Source organism: Alosa sapidissima, chromosome 13 (genome assembly GCF_018492685.1).
Source record: "Alosa sapidissima isolate fAloSap1 chromosome 13, fAloSap1.pri, whole genome shotgun sequence".
In the NCBI taxonomy this organism is placed as follows: Eukaryota; Metazoa; Chordata; class Actinopteri; order Clupeiformes; family Clupeidae; genus Alosa; species Alosa sapidissima.
Window position 1 is genome coordinate 17325339 of NC_055969.1, and position 19914 is coordinate 17345252.

The 19914-nt window shown below is 45.7% G+C and overlaps 1 long non-coding RNA gene across 1 annotated transcript in view; it reads left to right on the forward strand.

Annotated features, from left to right (window-relative positions):
* The first annotated feature begins 10493 nt into the window (after positions 1–10493).
* The window catches only part of LOC121680944, a 52135-nt gene continuing 42714 nt past the window's right edge, over positions 10494–19914 (forward strand). Inside the window, exons 1-2 of the long non-coding RNA XR_006021876.1 lie at positions 10494–10603; positions 18296–18407. This is a non-coding gene — a long non-coding RNA (uncharacterized LOC121680944). The remainder of the gene's footprint in view (positions 10604–18295; positions 18408–19914) is intronic.

The window sequence follows — 19914 nt, forward strand, 5'->3', positions numbered from 1 at the left end:
AACAGGCAGGTAACTGGTGCTGGTTGCAGACGATCTGACAAGTGTGGACTGAAAAGCAAGGCTTTATATAGAGGGCATGATGAGTGGTGAATGCAGTGCAGCTGGTAGGTAACGAGGGTGAGGCAGAGCAGAGCAGGAACAGGTGGAGGTCATCAGACTTCAATCAGCGTGTGTTACCAGGCAGATAGAGAGCTCATGACAGAACCCCCCCCCTAAGGGACGGCCCCAGAAGTCCCCAAGAGTGACACCACGTCGGGAGGGCGGAGGGGAGCCGGTGGAGGGCTAGAATTCCTCCGAGTGGTCCGAGTGAACATCCTCATCCTCGGAGGGAGCTGGAGGGTCGTGGACAGAAGACGGGACAGGTACCGAGACAGGGTCAGGCACAGGACAGGAAGCCGGGCGGGCAGGACGGTTAGGGACCCCTCTGGGGCGGCCCCTACGGATTGCAGGTTGATCAGGATGCAGACGGTGGAAGTCGGCGATGAGTGTCCGGTCCACAATCCGACTGGCTGGCACCCAGGTTCTCTCCTCAGGTCCATAGCCCTCCCAGTCGACGAGATACTGGAGGCCCCTACCTCGCCGTCTGGACCGAAGCAGGCGTCGAACGGTGTACACCAGCCCACCGTCAACGAGGCGAGGAGGAGGAGGAGGAAGCGGCACGGGGACCAGCGGGCTTTCATGCGTCGGCTTGACTTTCGAAACATGGAAAGTAGGGTGCACCCTCATGGAGGTTGGCAACTGGAGCCGGACTGCGGTTGGGCTGATGACCCTCTGGATAGGGAACGGGCCGAGGAATCGAGGTGCCAGTTTACGCGATTCCACCCGCAGTGGGAGATCCTTGGCTGACAGCCACACCTTCTGGCCAACACGGTAGGCGGGTGCCGGCGATCTTCGGCGGTTAGCCCCAGTGGCATAGCTGACAGCTGACTTGAGTAGCGTGGCACGAGCTTGTGACCAGGTACGACGGCAACGGCGGGCATAGGCGAGGGCAGACGGGCAGGACACATCTCCTTCCTGGCTGGGGAACAGGGGGGGCTGGTAGCCATACACACACTGGAAAGGTGACATACCAGTGGCAGAGCAGGTGAGGGAGTTGTGAGCATACTCTATCCACATCAGTTGTTGTGCCCAAGCCTGGGGTTTGCGAGAAACCATGCACCGCAGCGCCTTCTCCAGCTCCTGGTTTGCCCGCTCGGATTGACCATTGGACTGGGGGTGGAACCCAGAGGTGAGACTCACTGTGGCCCCTAGAAGACGGCAGAACTCCTTCCAGAATGTAGAGGTGAATTGCGGGCCTCGGTCAGAGACAACATCCCTGGGCAGCCCGTGTAGACGGAAGACATGATCAAGAACAGCCTGGGCAGTCTCTCTGGCAGATGGCAGTTTAGGGAGGGGAATGAAGTGTGCCATCTTGCTGAACCGGTCAACCACAGTGAGAATGACCGTCATCCCACCTGATGGTGGGAGGCCAGTTACAAAGTCCAAGGAGACGTGGGACCAGGGTCGTGTGGGCACAGGCAAGGGCTGGAGTAAACCAGCGGGGGGCCGAGTGGAGGACTTGTTCTGATTGCAGGTGGGGCAGGCACGGACGAATTCTCGGACATCCCTTCTCAAAGAAGACCACCAGAAGCGCTGGGCAAGGAGATGGCAGGTGCGGGCGGAGCCCGGGTGGCAGGCAAGGCAGGAGTTGTGTCCCCACTGTATGACCCGGGACCTCAAATTCTCTGGGACGAAGAGACGACCGTCTGGGCATGCACTGGGACTGGGATGGTCACGGAGGGCCTCTTGAATTTCCTCCTCGATATCCCAGGTCAGGGCAGCTACGACGCAGGGATCGGGCAGAATTGATGCAGGTTCCTGGGAAGGGGCGTCATCCTTATGAAACTGACGGGAGAGAGCGTCCGGCTTGGTGTTCCGAGAACCTGGGCGGTATGACAGGGTGAAGTTGAATCTGGTGAAAAACAAGGCCCAGCGGGACTGTCTGGGGTTAAGACGTTTGGCATTGCGGATGTATTCGAGGTTTTTGTGATCGGTCCAGACCAGGAACGGAACTGTGGACCCCTCCAGCCAGTGACGCCACTCCTCCAGGGCAAGCTTGACAGCCAACAGCTCACGGTTTCCAACATCATAATTGCGCTCTGCAGGTGAAAGCCGGCGAGAGAAAAATGCACAGGGGTGCAACTTGTTGTCCTCCTCTGCCCGTTGAGAGAGTATGGCCCCGACTCCCACGTCTGAGGCATCCACCTCGACAACGAACTGCCGGTCTGAATCCGGCATCTGGAGGATGGGGGCAGTGGTGAACCGGGCCTTGAGGGTATGAAAGGCTGTGTTGGCCTCTGGGGTCCAGAAAAAGGGGTGTTTGATGCTGGTCAGAGCTGTGAGGGGAGCGGCGACGGAGCTGTAGTTCCGGATGAATTTCCGGTAGAAATTGGCAAAACCGAGGAATTGCTGCAACTTCTTCCTATTCCCCGGAACTGGCCAGGAGGTAACTGCCGAGACCTTTGCGGGGTCCATCTGGATATTGCCTTCAGCGACGATGTATCCCAGGAATGACACAGTCTGAGCATGGAACTCGCATTTCTCCGCTTTGACATAGAGCGAGTTCTCCAGGAGCCGTCGAAGAACCAGCTGGACATGACGGGTGTGTTCGGACAGAGTTCTGGAGAAAATTAAGATATCGTCCAGGTACACGAAGACGAATTTATTCAGCATGTCCCGCAGCACATCATTCACCAGCGCCTGGAATACCGCTGGGGCGTTGGTGAGGCCAAATGGCATTACCAGGTACTCATAATGGCCGGTGTGGGTGTTGAATGCAGTCTTCCACTCGTCACCCTCCCTTACTCGCACTAGGTGGTAAGCATTTCTAAGGTCCAGTTTGGTGAAAATAGTGGATCCCTGGAGCAACTCAAAAGCAGAGGTGAGTAAAGGCAGAGGGTACCGGTTCTTCACTGTGACATCATTCAGACCTCGATAATCAATGCAGGGGCGAAGAGAACCATCTTTCTTTCCCACGAAGAAGAACCCGGCACCAGCAGGAGAGGAAGACGGGCGGATGAGTCCAGCTGCCAGGGAGTCCCTGATGTAATCCTCCATAGTTTTTCTTTCAGGAGGGGATAGTGAGTAGAGGTGACCTTTGGGTGGAGCAGTCCCAGGGAGGAGATCAATGGCACAGTCGTACGGACGGTGTGGGGGCAGAGATGTGGCTTTGGTCTTGTTGAACACCTCTCGGAGGCCATGGTAACATTCAGGGACATTAGAAATGTCGGGGGCAGTGCTGGGGGGTACTGAGCCGGGGGGCAGCGCGGCAGCACGCAAACAGGTCAGGTGGCAGGCATTTCCCCACTCTTTCACAATTCCGGAGGCCCAATCGAGGTGAGGATTGTGGAGACGGAGCCAAGGGTAGCCCAGGATTAGGGGTTGGCCTGGAGAGCTGAGCAGGTGGAAGCGGATGGTCTCTCGGTGGTTTCCTGACACCATCATTGAGATGGGGGCTGTGACGCTGGTAACTGTGCCAATTACGTGACCGTCCAGGGCCCGGGCTGGAACAGGAGTGGACAAGCGATGGCTTTCCAAGCCCAGCTGACGAGCAAGTCCTGTGTCAATAATGTTTGCTTCTGCGCCAGAGTCCACCAGGGCTGCCAGGGTGTGGGTGGAATCAGACAGGTGAAGACAGACTTGGATGAGGGGTTTACGGCTGATGGAGGGCTGAATGTTCATTGAGCTCATCCGGATTCCTCCTACATCTGGTGAGCTCCGGCTTTTGCTGGACAGGTGGCGACTCGATGACCATCACCACCACAGTACAGGCACAAGTTGGAGGTGATGCGTCGCTGGCGCTCTGCAGGGGTTAGGGAGGCGCGGCCGATCTCCATCGGTTCAGACTGGTCCGGCTGGCTAGATGGTGTGGCAGGTGCGGACAGAAGGGCAGTTGGGACACTCCGTGTGCTGGTGGATGGACTCTGGCGCCCTCTCTCACGACGGCGGGCCTGGATCCTGCGGTCGATGCGGACAGCCAGAGCAATGGCTTCATCAAGAGTGGGGGGTTGATCATGGGAAACCAGCTCGTCCTTTATGTAGTCCGCCAGGCTGTGGAGGAAGGCATCCACCAATGCTTCCATGTTCCAGGAGCTCCGACTTGCCACAGTTCGAAAGTCAATGGAGTAATCCGCAACAGTCCTTCTGCCTTGGCGAATACTAATCAGGGTCCGAGATGCCTCGGCTGTTGTGGATTCCAAATCAAATACCTTGAGCATCTCCTCTGCGAATAGGTTGAAGGTTGCACATGCTGGGGTCTGGCGCTCGAACTCCGCCGTTCCCCAGAGTAGAGCTCGGCCCGTCAGGTGAGTGATCACGTAACCGACCCTCGCCCCTTCAGTGGCAAAAGTCCTGGGTTGCAGGGTAAACTGGACACGGCAGCTCGTCAGGAACGCCCGTACCTGGGTTGGGTCGCCGCTGAACCGCTCTGGATTGCCGATCCTGGGTTCTGGGGCTCCGGCAGCCACGGCAGCAGTGGACTGGGCAGGAGACTCGGGTGCTGGGCCGGTGAGCAGGCTGGCTGGGGCTGGGCCGGTGGGAGCAGGCAGAGGAGAAAGGTTCGTGAGAAGTTGAATGATCATTGCAAGTTGTTGCTGTTGCTGCTGGAACTGCTGACGCTGTTGGTAGCCGGCATGAAGTAGGGAGGCAATGTCAGCAGTGTTGCGGTTTACCTCTCTCTCTGTCTCTTCCAGGCGTTGCATGGCGGTGGGTGGTTCTGGTTCGTCGGTTTCCATGCTGGTTCGACCGTGCGCTGGGTCCATGTTTGGTCAGATCGTACTGTCAGACACCAAACAGGACGAGGACCACAAAAGCGTCACGTTCAAAAGTTTATTTAAGGGTTGGGGGTTTCAGGGGTTCCGGGGGGGGGTACAGGAGTTCCAAGAGTCTGCGTGTGTGTTCCCCCAGTAGCCGAACAGCGATGGCAGGAGCTGGATGATCCGGGAAGTCCTGGGGGAAACACACACACAACAGCAATTGAAACGAAGCAGCAGTACAGTCAAGGACTAGGCGGTATTCGTAGAAGAGGGACGGAAGGCAGGTCAAGATTACCGGGGCTGGAGAACACAGAAGTAGTCGAGCGGGTCTAGGATCACAGGCAAAGAGTCAGAGGCGTTTTCCTAAAACAGGCAGGTAACTGGTGCTGGTTGCAGACGATCTGACAAGTGTGGACTGAAAAGCAAGGCTTTATATAGAGGGCATGATGAGTGGTGAATGCAGTGCAGCTGGTAGGTAACGAGGGTGAGGCAGAGCAGAGCAGGAACAGGTGGAGGTCATCAGACTTCAATCAGCGTGTGTTACCAGGCAGATAGAGAGCTCATGACACTGTACTGTTCTTCCTAGGCTTCTTCTTATTATGACCGCCGCGCAGCGAAGCGGCGGTCATATAGGTTTAGTCAGATTTTTTTTTTTTTTTTTTTTCTTTTTCGCATGCCCAAATTTCCGTCAATGAGTCCCGGGACACTGAAAGACCGGGGTACACGAAACTTGGTGGGCATGTAACCCCACATGGATAGCATGGAACCATCGTTTTTCGTTTTGATCTGTAGCCCCCCCGCTGGACTGAACCCCCCGAAATGAGGATAGGGCAGACACAGTTTTCTGCGAATATTTCGAGAACCGTAGGGTTTAGGAAGACCACCTTTTTTGTATGTTGATCTTAAGGGGCCATGTCAACCCATTCCATAACCACTCATTTCATGTATAGCGCCACCTAATTAAAAACAAAAAAGTAAAATTGAGGTGTTGTAATCTCAGGTATCTGTGGCCTAACATGGTCAAAACTGTACGAAATTGGAAGTGTAGGATCATTATGACACCCTCTAAAGGCATGGCAAGTTTCGTGGAATTCCGTTCATGGGCAGCCATACAATAAATTAATTTATGTTACTGTACACCAACTGGCCTGTAGGTGGCCGGACACAGTTTTCTGTGAATATCTCGAGAACCGTAGGGCCTAGGAGGACCACCTTTTTTTGTATGTTGGTCTTAAGGGGCCATGTCAACCCATCCCATTACCACTCAATTCATGTATAGCGCCACCTAGTTAAAAATTAAAAAGCAAAAAATTAGGTGTTGTAATCACAATATCTCTGGCTGACAAGGTCAAAACTGCACGAAATTGAAAGTGTAGGATCATTATGACACTCTGAATGCATGCCAAGTTTCGTTGACTTTCGTTCATGGGGTGCCATACAATAAATTAATTTATGTGTACATTTAGTGACCGTACACCAACAGATTTTTCTGTGAATATCTTGAGAACCGTAGGGCCTAGGATGACCAATTTTTTGCATATGTTTGCCTCCAGGGGTCATGTTAACAAATTTCATATGCACACATGTGCATAAACAGATATTCACACACACACATACATTCACAGTAATCATACGTATGACACATACACACACAGTAATCATACGTATGACACATACACACATAGATATATATACGCGTGCATGCACACACACAAGCACATGCACGCACGCACGCACACACACACATAAACATGTACACGCACAAATGCACACAATTCAACAATTTCTCAGAATTATGAACAGGCAAGATGGGGGTGGGGTTGTATAAAATGTATTTTACATGTGAAATCTATGAACTAATCATGTTTTGGTACTTGTTGTCTAGCAGATACCAGTGAGAATTGAATAATGCAATTCAGTGAGACAGTTAGAATCATATATGCCTTTCACCTTTTGTTTTTAGCCAGCAGCCAGACCAGCACCCTGACTTTGCTGAATTACTGAAGCTAAGCAGGAACAAAGTAGGAAATGAACAGAATTTGACAAGTGTGACTTATTTTTGTGGAAAAAATGTGCCGGACTGGGCGGCGGTCATATTTTGTACCGCTCCGCGGTACATCTAGTTTTGTTAGATTTTGTTAGGCCTGATGCCTTTAGTCTTTTCCACATGGTGGTTTATTAATGGATAAGGCTATTTGCACCCCTGGTACAATTAGCAGTGTATGCTATTCGTACCCTGGTGCAATAAGAAGTGAATTCTATTCGTACCCTGGTGCACACAGCAGTGTGTCCTATTAGTACCCCGTCTGGTACAAATATCAATGTATGCTATTCGTACCCCGGTGCACACAGCAATGTGTCCTATTAGTACCCCGTCTGGTACAAATATCATTGTATGCTATTCGTACCCCGGTGCACGCAACAATGTGTCCTATTAGTACCCCGTCTGGTACAAATATCAATGTATGCTATTCGTACCCCGGTGCACGCAGCAATGTGTTCTATTAGTACCTCGTCTGGTACAAATATCAGTGTATGCTATTTGCACCCCTGTGCATTTAATCTGGCATATTGATCACACAATGTAATAATATCTTTTTTTCTTTAAAAAAACAAGCAACATGTTTTTTGTTGTTGTTACGTAACAGGGTGTGAATAGCTCAGCTGTGTAATAGACACTCTGAATAAGGTATGCTGTTTGCATCAATGTACAGTTAGAAGTGGATGCTATTCGTACCCTGGTGTTTATAGTACTGCATGCTATTTACACCCTGGTGCATGAACTAGCTAATTGTTGCAATCAAAACTTCCGTTTGAGAACCGATTTCTTGTTCAAATTGCGCGCCTTCGCTCCAGAGACGTTGGTACACAGCAAAACACATCACACAGGAATCGAACCCCGGTCTCCCGTGTGTCAACCCTTGTCTGTGACCACTGCTCTATCTGCTTCCACAAGGAGATGACGTTTGCAGGTCAACTTATAGTTTATAGGCCTGAACGTCATATTCACGAAATTTCTGTTAACTAAAAAACTGACGGTTGTATGTGTTCACTGAACCAAGATTATGAAAATAAAACACAACTTTTCAATCTAAATCTTAATCTGAACAGATATAATGCCGAAACCTTTCTGAATTCTTCACTTTCTGCTGACGAAAAACGAATGTCCACCATGTTTTTTGTGCACGTGAGCAACGTCTTTTTGTTGTTATGTCACAGGGTATGAATAGCTCAGCTGTGTGGCCAAGGCTATTCGTACCAGGGGTGTAAATAAACACTCCGTTTATTAATTCAACAATGGTATCCATCCCTAATATACAGCCCGCGATCGAAACCCTGTGCCCGTGTGGAAGGATAGGTCTAGTGTTTAGAGCCATATGACTTCAAAGTTGTCCATGTGCCTGGAAAAGCGAACATCGCTGACCCATTGTCACATCTGTTGGGGAAGGCCGCCGCCATTAAAGAGCAACTTGCACATGGATCTGAAGAATATGTGCGGTTCATTGCTGTGAATGCCACCCCAAAGCTATGACAACAAGAAAGGTGGAGGAAGCCTCGAGGAATGATCCGGAGCTGATGGAGGTGAGAAAAGCAATAGACATTTTGCATGGCATACGCACCTACAATCAGGGAATGGCAGAATGATTCAATCATGGTGGTGAAGGGAACGGCAGAATGATTCAATCATGAAACGCATCCAAATTGCACAGTCAGATGGACTTGACAGGCAGAAAAACCTCAGGCGATATGTCATTGTGTAAAGTGGAATAAGTATAAGTATACTTTTTTGATCCCTTGAGGGAAATTTGGTCTCTGCATTTAGCCCAATCGGTGAATTAGTGAAACACAAACAGCACACAGTGAACACACAGTGAGGTGAAGCACACACTAATCCCGGTGCAGTGAGCTGCCTGCTACAACGGCGGCGCTCGGGGAGCAGTGAGGGGTTAGGTGCCTTGCTCAAGGGCACTTCAGCTGCGGCCCACTGGTCGGGGCTCGAACCGGCAACCCTCCGGTTACAAGTCCAGAGTGCTAACCAGTGGGCCACTGAATCACACACAGCACAACAGGGAAAAGTCCAGCGGAACTCTTGTTCTATAGGAAGATGAGAAGCAAGCTGTCTGAAATCTTCTGCTCAAATGGATCTAGAATTAAGTGACAAAGATACTAAACAAAAATGGAAATACAAACTGTACACTGATTAACAGAGAAAAGCAGAATATGGATGCTTTGATGTGCATGGTGGAAATTAAGGTGAGACAAGAGAAAATGGATAAGTTCACCACAACATTCAACAAAACACCACATACAGTAGTAAGCAAGTATGGGAACAAAGTAACTGTGGAATCACCCACCAGAGCTCAGTACAGCATTACAGACCCACAAGGAACAGAATCAGAGGGAAACGGGGTCAAACCCAGAGCAACAACTAGCTATGGACTTTTACAGCTGTCCTGATATGCCAGCTGAACAGAGTAGTCCTCCCGCAACTCTTTGTGGCAAAGAAAACCAACTGAGAGACTGAAAGACTTTGACATTACTTAAGTCACATGTTTTGATTGAAAAAAGAAAGAATTTACTTAAAATGTTATAGATGAGTGATGAATAACCAGTGTTTAAATGATGTGGATAACTTTAAAATGAAAAACACAGATAGTAAGTTTTTGAGAAGATATATTTGTTGTGTTTGTATTCATAACAGAGAGCAATGCCTTGAAAGGAAACATGTTATTTGGTAAGAGTTTATGTCCAAGTAAAGGGGGGATGTCATGTACTAAATAGTGCTATTTCTTTAAGAGGAACTTTATGTTAAAGGTGTAATTGGGGAACCTCTTTAATGTTACACTTGCATTGGAACTCTATGAGTAAATGGCAAGCAGTTGAAACCGGTGTCCGAGATTTAATTCTGTGAACCTAGTTAACAGTTTATAATATAAGATAAAATATAAGTAATACAAATATAAGTAAGTTAATTGCTTGTAGCCTATGCTAGGAGAGAGAGAGAGAGAGAGAAATGTGGTAGGCATAGATAAAAGTCTAGTGGGGCTACATACCCACCAAGTTTTCGCTGTTCTGGGAATCGTTGACCAAACATTCATGAAGTTGATAGTGGAAACAAAAAACTTTGACAACTCCTATAATAAGTTAGGGTCCGTGTTAAACAGTCCATCATTGCCCAAAGGAGTGTAGCCTATATTGTTACTATTCACAATATTGAAAGGGGAGATAAAACAGTTTATTAAGATAATTTAATTACTCAAGTAGACCATCATTGTTTATGTTTTCACAAGTTATTTTTTATCCATTCTTTGTGTAGATGTGTGTGGACCAATAGACAATCCACCGGAGCAGCATTTAAAAATTAGCCTATACTTTGGTCCGCCATCTATTAAATACTGGCCCATAGCCAAAGTTGACCCCAGTTAACATTTCAAGCAGATATGACTTTAATTGTGATTTGTAGGCTACTGATTGGCATCTTGTGACTGCTACAGTCTTTTCTATCAGTGTGGGCAACATCCCTCTTTGAGGACCATAATGTCAATCTCCCATCTCTAATGTCTGTAGTGCAACAGAGGGCAGAACACACATCCCAGAGTGTAATCAGTGGAATAAGTAGGAGTGTTCCAAGTGGATATTTTGGAGCACACCCCTGGGCTATTTAGGGATTGGCTGGTTTATGGTCTACAGCTGAAGGCAAACCGTGCTGTACCAGTTGCCACTGCCCAAGCTCTCTCTCTGTGTTCGAAAAGCCACTGTGTGGGAAAGTTCAAACCAGTAGGCTATTGATTCTTCTGCTTCATTTTTTGGTATAGTATTCATACTTCAGAGATATTTTTTCTTTGCAATCTTTCAGTCACCAAAAGCCTGTATGGTGTACTGTAATATAATGACTATGTATTTTTTTCTGCTTCTACCCAACTGGGCATCTTACCCCTCTTCTGCCACACTTATGTCAGTCAAGAGAGTTTGGTGATATCAGTCATAAATTGCATCTTGTTTTAACTGAAAAGGCAGCTGATTTGACTACCCAACTGTATGACCATGCTTTGCTATAGCGATTTTCCAAATGACTGAATTGAAACCTACCAGTTAATCAGAATCCACAGAATTTTAGAGAATTTCCACATCTGCTGGTCAGTGTGAAGATTCATATTGTTATAGTTATAGTTAGGCTTGTGTTAATAGCTATAGTAATTATTGATGTGGATGGGCCTTAAGACAGGAAAGTATGCCAGCATTGTTTAATGTGGGCAGTTGGTACATTTGGGTAGTTGGCCATCTTTGAATGATCACAGGAAGAAGATACGAACCTATAACATCATAAAAATAACTAATGGAGTTTAGATAAGGATGTTACAAAATAACTAATGGAGCTAGTTTAGCTAATGGAGTTAAAGCGATGGATAATTTCACCCTAGGGTCCTTTGCACCATGACCCCGAGCCAAACACCCTCCCAGAACCTGTTTTCCCTTGGTCGAACCCTGGTCGAGTAGCCCTGTCAGAAACTAATGCGTTTCTGCAGGCGTAATGGAACCAACTTTTATCTTGTAAATTACCCCACTAATAATGCCCTGAATGGTACAAAACTTCTACAGTATGTTCTTTACTCATAAAACGAAGCATTGAAAGTTTGTAAGTACACCAGGAGTTTATTTAAATAACACTTGCCTGATGGATGCTATTATCTGCTACTTAACCGCTGCGTCAACGTTACTTCCGTGATTTGGGAAAAGCCTGTAAAAGTCCTGGCAGGAAGCATGCATAAGGATGTAGATCCAGGAATGCACTAATATTTTGTTCGTAGTACCAGTTCGCAACAATTATTAGTTAACACTAAGTTGTAAACACTTCGGAAAAAAATATATTAAAAACTGGATATAACAAAAAACGTTGATGTAATCGCTTCCTGCCAGGACTTACAGGTTTTTCCCAAATCAAGAAAGTAACGTCGACGCAGCGGTATAGTAGCAGATACTGTAGTAGCATCCATCAGGCAAGTGTTATTTAAATAAACTCCTGGTGTACCTACAAACTTTTCAATGCCAAATAAAAGTTCAATGCCACTTTATGAGTAAAGAACATACTGTAGAAGTTTGGTACCATTCAGGTCATTATTAGTGGGGTAATTTACGAGATAAAAGTTGGTTCCATTACACCTACTCGACCAGGGTTCGACCAAGGGAAAACCATAGACAGTAAAACAAATCGACGAACAGACTCCGTCATTTTCAATGGGAGGGCACTGAATGTTTTTTCAGTTGGCTTGCCATCGTACTGCGCAGACTTGCACTTTGTGACGTTAGCCATCGAACTGAATCTTGTAACTCCTATGATAGATGGTTCACATAGAAATTCTTCTCACACTTCCTTCACCTTCAAAGTCATCAAAGTTAAACATTTATTTATGTATTATTATTAATATCATCCTAACAAGTGATATCAAGTCGTGTTAATGTTGAAACTACCAGACATAATCATCTTCAAACACAATCATGGTAGCCTAAAACAAAACCAAAAAGTTATAGCCTTCGTCTTTCCACTTTTCCGACCTACAGTCAATCCATCGAAAACCTCTGAAATGATTAACGTTAGTGCCGTTTTTTTTATTAGGTTTACTTGCCTCTATGTAATGCTTTACCTTAACATACAATGGTATTGTAGGCTACATAGCTTTGTTCATGAGTTTCCGTGCTGGCAAGACTAGCTTCTTATCCAAACAATACGGTTATCTCCCTACGAAACGTTAGCTTCCCTACCAGTGTTGGGAGTAATACGTTACAAAAGTAATGTAATTACTGTAATATATTGCTGTTTACGGTAACGCGGTAATGTAAGGCATTACAAAAAAAATGGGTAATATTTTACTCGGTACAAACTTCAGTAACGCGTGTTACAATGCATTTTAACCAAAAATTAAGCAGTGTTTTGTTTTGATACATATTCGCAAACACCACCGCGAGAACAACAGAGGAGAAAAAATCCACGCAAAATAGTAGAACGTTATCTCCTGATATTGGTTGAACTTGAAGATGACTGTGGCTGCAGCGGACTCTATTTGCGGGATGGACATAAACCTAGGCTACGCTCAGAGACAAGAATATTGTAACATTTGAAGGTTTCAGGACGCCAAGAGTTGTTCAGAGCAAGCTTTATTAGCTGGGAACGAGGGCAGGGACACAGACACAGAACACAATGCACACAGGGCAGGTCAAGAATACACACACACTACACCAACAGGGGAGGTCGCAGCCCCCCACACAAAAAGGAGCACACATAAGGGGAAACTAAAAGGGAAACATGTCACACTAAAGACGCTAACTTTACACTTACAACTTACAAGAATAACGACATAAACCCCCCAACTGTTCGCTCTCGACTCCCAGCATGCATTTCGTGGGAGAACGCTAACACTGTCTTTTGTGCCGACGTTACATAGCTCCCCCAACAAGCCATTGCCGTCCTCGGCAATGCCCACGAGGTAGCCACATGCTAACGTCGGCGCGCGTCGCCCGCCACTCAGTTCAGTGTGACAGCACCGCCAAATCACGTGGGGTGCACGCCGCAGGAGCTCACTCAACGGGGCGCCACGCTGCTAGCAATCCAGTTCGGGCGTGCTAGCAGCCACGTGGCCGACCCGCTCGTCACCAGCTCCCTCTCAGCAGCCGCCCTCAGACTGCACTTTCCGCGGCGTGTCACCGCGGCACTCCTGGCATTTTCAACCGTCGACACTGTACCAAGCACCGGGGTTCAAGGGGGGTCAGGTGAAGCTGCACCAACGCCACTTTGCTCCGTCGAGTCGTCGACCAGGACAGACAGGCACCGACTCCGCAGGAACCGGACCGCGCTGAGCACTCCCGCTGCAGCTACCGTCTTTGGCATCCCTCCTCGTGTTGCCATCTCGCAGAGCCGTACTGCTCTGATCCCGGCCCGTTCTACTCCTTCGCGGCCTCGGCGAAGGCACGACCCCCGAGATGGTCATGCTAACGAACTCCACACAACAAACTTTTTTTTTCTAAAGGCGCCGGCCAACAGGCCAACTAGAACTGGCGCCTACACAGCACGGTACCTCTCACACACACCCAAAAGTTTTAAAGTTCAGAGTTCAAAGGGCCTTTCCGTCGAAGCTGCCCCACCGTCGTGAGTTCGCTGCCCTCAGCGGCTCCGCCAACCGTCCATCGTCTAGGAACCTCTTCCTCGCCGCACTCCCTCGGCTCTGCTCACGCGCCGCTGCTCGCCGTGGAGTCGGCGCCCAGGCCAGCGTCGTCTTCTCCGCGAATGCCTCTTCAGACCCCTCTTCCGGCAAGATCTCCTCCCATGGCAGCAGACAGGTCCAGGCGACGGCTCCTCTCCTCCGGCGGCAAGCCTTGGTGCGAGCCTTGGGAGCCCTTATAAGGGCTGGTGGGAGCTCAAATGGCCCCCACCCCGGGGTCAGGTCGCCTGCCCTCAGGATAACTCCCGGGGCAGGGGCAGCTCCGCCACACGTTCCTGTAATCGAGGCTTCCATCGCTTTACTTCTGACACCACTGTAACGTTTGAAGGTTTCAGGACGCCAAGAGTTGTTCAGAGCAAGCTTTATTAGCTGGGAATGAGGGCAGGGACACAGACACAGAACACAATGCACACAGGGCAGGTCAAGAATACACACACACTACACCAACAGGGGAGGTCGCAGCCCCCCACACAAAAAGGAGCACACATGAGGGGAAACTAAAAGGGAAACATGTCACACTAAAGACGCTAACTTTACACTTACAACTTACAAGAATAACTCCCAGCATGCATTTCGCGGGAGAACGCTAACACTGTCTTTTGTGCCGACGTTACAATATGAAGAACATAATAGTTAGTGCATTTTGTGTGAAACCGAAAGATCTCACTATGCCTCGCAAAATAGCACAAGTCATTTAATGAAACATCTAAAGTGGTGCCACGCTAATCTTTTTGATTCTTGATTAAACACAACTTCTAGTGCATGTCAGCTTTAAGCTGTGAACTTAAAGAGAATAAAGAGATAGAAATGCAGAAAAAAGATTGTGTAGCCTGGCAGTGCCACCGCTCCCACCACGCGCATCATGCACTTTGCGTAGGGCACCTAAGGACAGAGGGGGCACCCACATTTAGCCTAACCAATGAATAGTAGCTTTACTGCAACCTGCATTTCACTCTTCATCAATAACGTTTACAATGTCAGAATGCACTAACACCATGGTACATGCAAGTTTCATACTTTTTGGGTTCTCTCAATCTCCACCTCGTAGTGCTAGAATGGAATTGGTGGGTCTTCAATAATTCGTTTTCCAAGCATTTACATGAAGCACATGATATGCCGAGTTGACAAAAAAATAATCCATTTAGATAGCTAGGTGGATACCAGGCTCATAATTCACTTTTATTTGCAAAATGAAATGCAACATGTTATTGCATACTTTCCAAAGCAATGAAGGCTGCTTAAAACAACTTAACATTGTGCATATTATTGTTAATATTGTGCTATCAATGTAACTCAACAAACAAGGCTTGTAAACAAGAGCTGGCAAAAAGGCATTATGAGAACGTAAAGATCAATGCTCTTAAAGTGACAGTGCACCATTTATAAGAAAACTGAATGTTTAAAAACACACAGTAATGGTCTGTAAATAATATTCCTTTTATTTTACTTTAGGTGTTTGAGTTATCATTTAAATGTCACTCACTCAAAACCACTCACTTAGGGCACCAAAATGGTCAGTAGGCCACCATCTTGACATGTCTTTATTAAAGGAACCGTATGTAAGAAATGTATTTCAATTAATCATAAATGGCTCTGATATGTCACTAGATATTAAGAAATCATATTATTTCAAATACTTATATCACTGACAACAGTAGTTTGGCCAGGATATTGTCATTTAAAAAGTGGAGTTGCAGCCCTCAACTGATGTTGTCATGTTGTCCCTCCACCTATCTACTAATCACAAAGTCAGTAGTGTTTCGGCATCCGTGTTGCCAGCTCTGCCAGTCAGAGGGGAGGGGAAGGGGATACATCGCTCTACAGTAGTTTGAAAGTGATTGCAGTACCAGTTTTGGCCACAATCTTACATACAGTTTCTTTAAGCTTTGATTTACAATATAGTAGGCTCTCTATTGATTTTAATGAGCAGGCCTAGGCCTTAGAGTTACAGTATTTATATCACAATTTACCAGACTTTGACCTTTTGTCGGTTTTTAACAAAATTCTGACTATGATTGAGCGTAATAAACTGCATTTAGAATAGCAAATCCACATTTCCAGATATTTTGGTGAAAGTAACTTAAAAGTAATGCAATAGTAGTGTAATGCCTTACAATTCAGAGACAGTAATATTATAATGTAACAAATTACTTTGAAATGACAGTAATAAGTAATGCATAATACATTTCGATTTTGAAGGAACTTGCCCAACACTGTTCCCTACAACCGGACTTGCTAACTATACTTCTTACGGCAACCTCAACGTTACATACGAGGTAAATTGAGCCTGTTTTGCCTTCTATTGTTTATGTAGATTATACAGAAGCTACAACGTCGGCACAGGATATATGTTATATGAAGTTATGGGAGTTCAAAAAATCCTAAATGAATGGGCGTTCTATGGGGTTAGCAGAGAGTTGATAACCACTGCTCCATGGATGCTTCTACTTCCGGGAATTTGCCTGTCCCCTTGGGGAAAACAGGTTCTGGGAGGGTGTTTGGCTCGGGGTCATGGTGCAAAGGACCCTAGGGTGAAATTCATCCGAACCATCACTTTAAGGATGTCAAGTTGAGCATGAGTGTGTCACAAGAACAGCCCGACATAGTCATCATTTTAAAATTATGGGAATGTCAACAGTACCAAATATGTCACTCACTGTGCATGCCAAGCAATTTAGGCTACCCTTAAAGACCAAGGGAGCACTAAAGGTTAACCTGCCATTTTACATTCATGTCATAGCACTGAGAGGCTACATTTAAGGACCTGTTTGCTAATTATTGCAGCTTGGTGACTGGCCAATAGCTAGACTTTGAGAAATCCAGATTAGTAGGCCAAATTTGAATGACTGTTGTGTAAAAAATATATTGTTCTAGCCTACGTTATTGTATAAAACAATTTCATATATATGGTGTGCATAGGTTTAGGCACACACGCTAAAGTTAATTTAAAAAAGGAATTTAAAAAATCCTCTTTTGGAAATGTATCTTTTTTTTAAAAAATGAGGGAAAATCCAACATTTAAGGACAACAATTTTCTTTGTAAATGATTAATGTATCAAAAATAAATAAATGTTCTCCATTAAAATACAGGGTGCATAAGTATAGGAACCCTCATGTTAAATTCCCATAGAGACAGGCAGAATTTTATTTTTAAAGGCTAGTTAATAGGCCCACATCATCACATACCCTTCACCATACCTAGAGATATCATGGTTTTATTTCAGTTAGCCTAATAGCTCAATGCAAATCAAACCAGCGATTAGGCTAACTGAATTAAAACCATGGTGATTTTTTATTCCTCTTTTTAGTCAACTTTAGCATGGCTGCCTAAACCTATGTACACCATATATATATATATATGGTGTGCATATGTATATATATATGTATACATATATATTATATATATTTTTTTATTATTATTATATTTTGTTTTCTTTTTTATGATGAGCTTTACCTTTTTCATCATTAAAGGCTTTTGATGCCTTTAATGATAGGACAGTGGAGAGTGACAGGAAGCAAAAGGGAGAAAGAGCTAAGCAGGGGTGGCATCCTCAGGGACCACGGGGCGGGAATCGAACCCGGGGAATCGAACCCGGGGAACCCTCACCAAACTTTGGCAGCTCCCTACTTTCTTCGAAATATAATAATAATAATAATAATATCAATGTTGGCTTTACTAATACAGGTCCTTAAGTGTTAAGTACAGTATTATGACTTAAAATATGGCAGGTTGACCTTCAGTACAAGCTCTCACTCCCTTAGTCTTTAAAGTGGCCTACACAGCTTAGCACTGTGAATGACTTATATGTGGTGCTGTTGACATGCCCACAATTTTTAAGGAGTGGGTATGTTGGGCTGAACTTGGCAGAAGTCAAATCAAGTCAAGTTTATTTATATAGCGTGTTTCATACACAGTGGTAATTTAATATGCTTTACATAAACAAAAGCAAACAGTAATAACAAATAAAAGCATAGAAGGGCAATATAGTCAAAGAATAGTTTAAAAGGTGAAGATCATGGCCCCAGCTGTGGCGCAACTGCACCGTTCGCCGGCGATTCCCGGCGAACGGTGCAGGGATAGAGAAATATTTGACCAGTGAGTTATGAAATAAAAACTTAAGGGCAGTGACTTCACCATTGTAATGCATTTATATGCATTTCCATTCAATTCAGTCACTACTGTTTGATGTCTGTGCTGTGGTACTGTACTTCCACAAAGACCACTGTGAATGGTGTACATGTAAAACATTTTACATCTTTCAAAAACTTCTCTTCTTTTACCTACAGGATAGTCTGACATAATAAAAGACAAGTGTCACTGTAGTAACCTGTTGCAGCTTCTGGTTCTCATCAGCCACCTTGAGGCTATAGTGTTGCTGTTTCACCCTCCCTGGAAAAGGTAAGAAGCAAAGATTCTAGAGTACTTTACTCAAAGATCTTTGGTAATGAGACATTCCACCCTGGTGGTCTATATACAGTATTTGGTTGGTTAAAGCTGAGACATTATACTGGCAGCCCCCTCAATTGTAGTTAATACATCATTTTAGGAGGAGGTGCCTGGTTCTTATCTCATGCACTGAAAGGCCTTAATAGCACAGCCCTGGTAGGACCTAATAGCAACACAGGCTTGAGAGATGCAAGCCAGCAGGTCAATTTAACGTAAGTGTATTATTATTTGTTGACATCAAACCTGGAGAGGAATACTATACTTATAATAATAATAAAATTAAAATAAAAAACACACTATGTGGACACACTACATACAGTATACATTACACTACACTGTACAACATACAATGCAAGAAGACTGATACTGGTCACTGGTTACTTAAAGTCAAAATGTCCCAAGGTCTTCCCTAATTTAGCCAAATGTTGTCAGCAGGCCACGATTGCAGATCTTGTTCCATTGTCCATTGTAGCCTATGATTGTTGACTCATTATCTGCATCCAAGAAACTGAGCCCATTCATGTTGTCTGTCCTTTCCTCTTGCCTGTAGAAATAAATTAATTATTAGTCTGAGTATATCCCATTGAGGATGAGTCTGTTGTGAAAGCTTATCCAGGAGGTAGCCAGTAATGTCTCATGAAACGAGGCACACTAGGATAGCTTTATCCACTGATGGTTTCCTTTAGGTGAATGTCCCCTATAGACCATGGTGGAGGCAACACTGTATCCTTGTTTGTTGGGATCTCTGTCTTTCTGTTTCTCTGTCTCCTCCATATGGAAACCAAAAACTCTGGACAGCATGTTGTTAATGTCAGTCTTTTAGAAAGAGGGTGCCATGTCATCAATATACCCCCAGTTGAGATAATGTTCAGGGGGAGCAACACTTATACTCATTGATGGTCAAAGCTGACACATCTGGCCATGATTGAGACCACAAGATATAGCCATTTGGCAAAGTTTGCAAGGTGCAAAACACACCCACATACCCAACAAGTAATCCAGAGAATGAATCCAAAAAAAGGAAAAAAAATATCAGTCCTCAATCTTTTCTGTGTGTGTCCTTTTTGGGGCTGGGCTTTATCTTTAAAGAGACAAAGAAGACATCAGTCCATTTGGGGTGGTGGATCATAATGAAAATCAATGGTTCCGTGTCATCCTTTTGGTGCTACAGTTTTGTGCAGCCTGGTCTTTCAGTGTCCTGGGAATCGTTGACACAAAATTACTGAAGAGAAAAAAACAATGAAACAATGAAAGAAAAAAAAAACTGAGTAAATATATATGACCGCTACGCTAGCTAGCTTAGCTAGTGGCGGTCATAATAAAACACACTATGTGGACACACTATAATGTACAACATACAATGCAAGAAGGCTGATACTGGTCACTGGTTACTTACTGTCAAAATGTCCCAAGGTCTTCTGTAATTTGACCAAATGTTGTCAGTAGACGAAGATCTTTC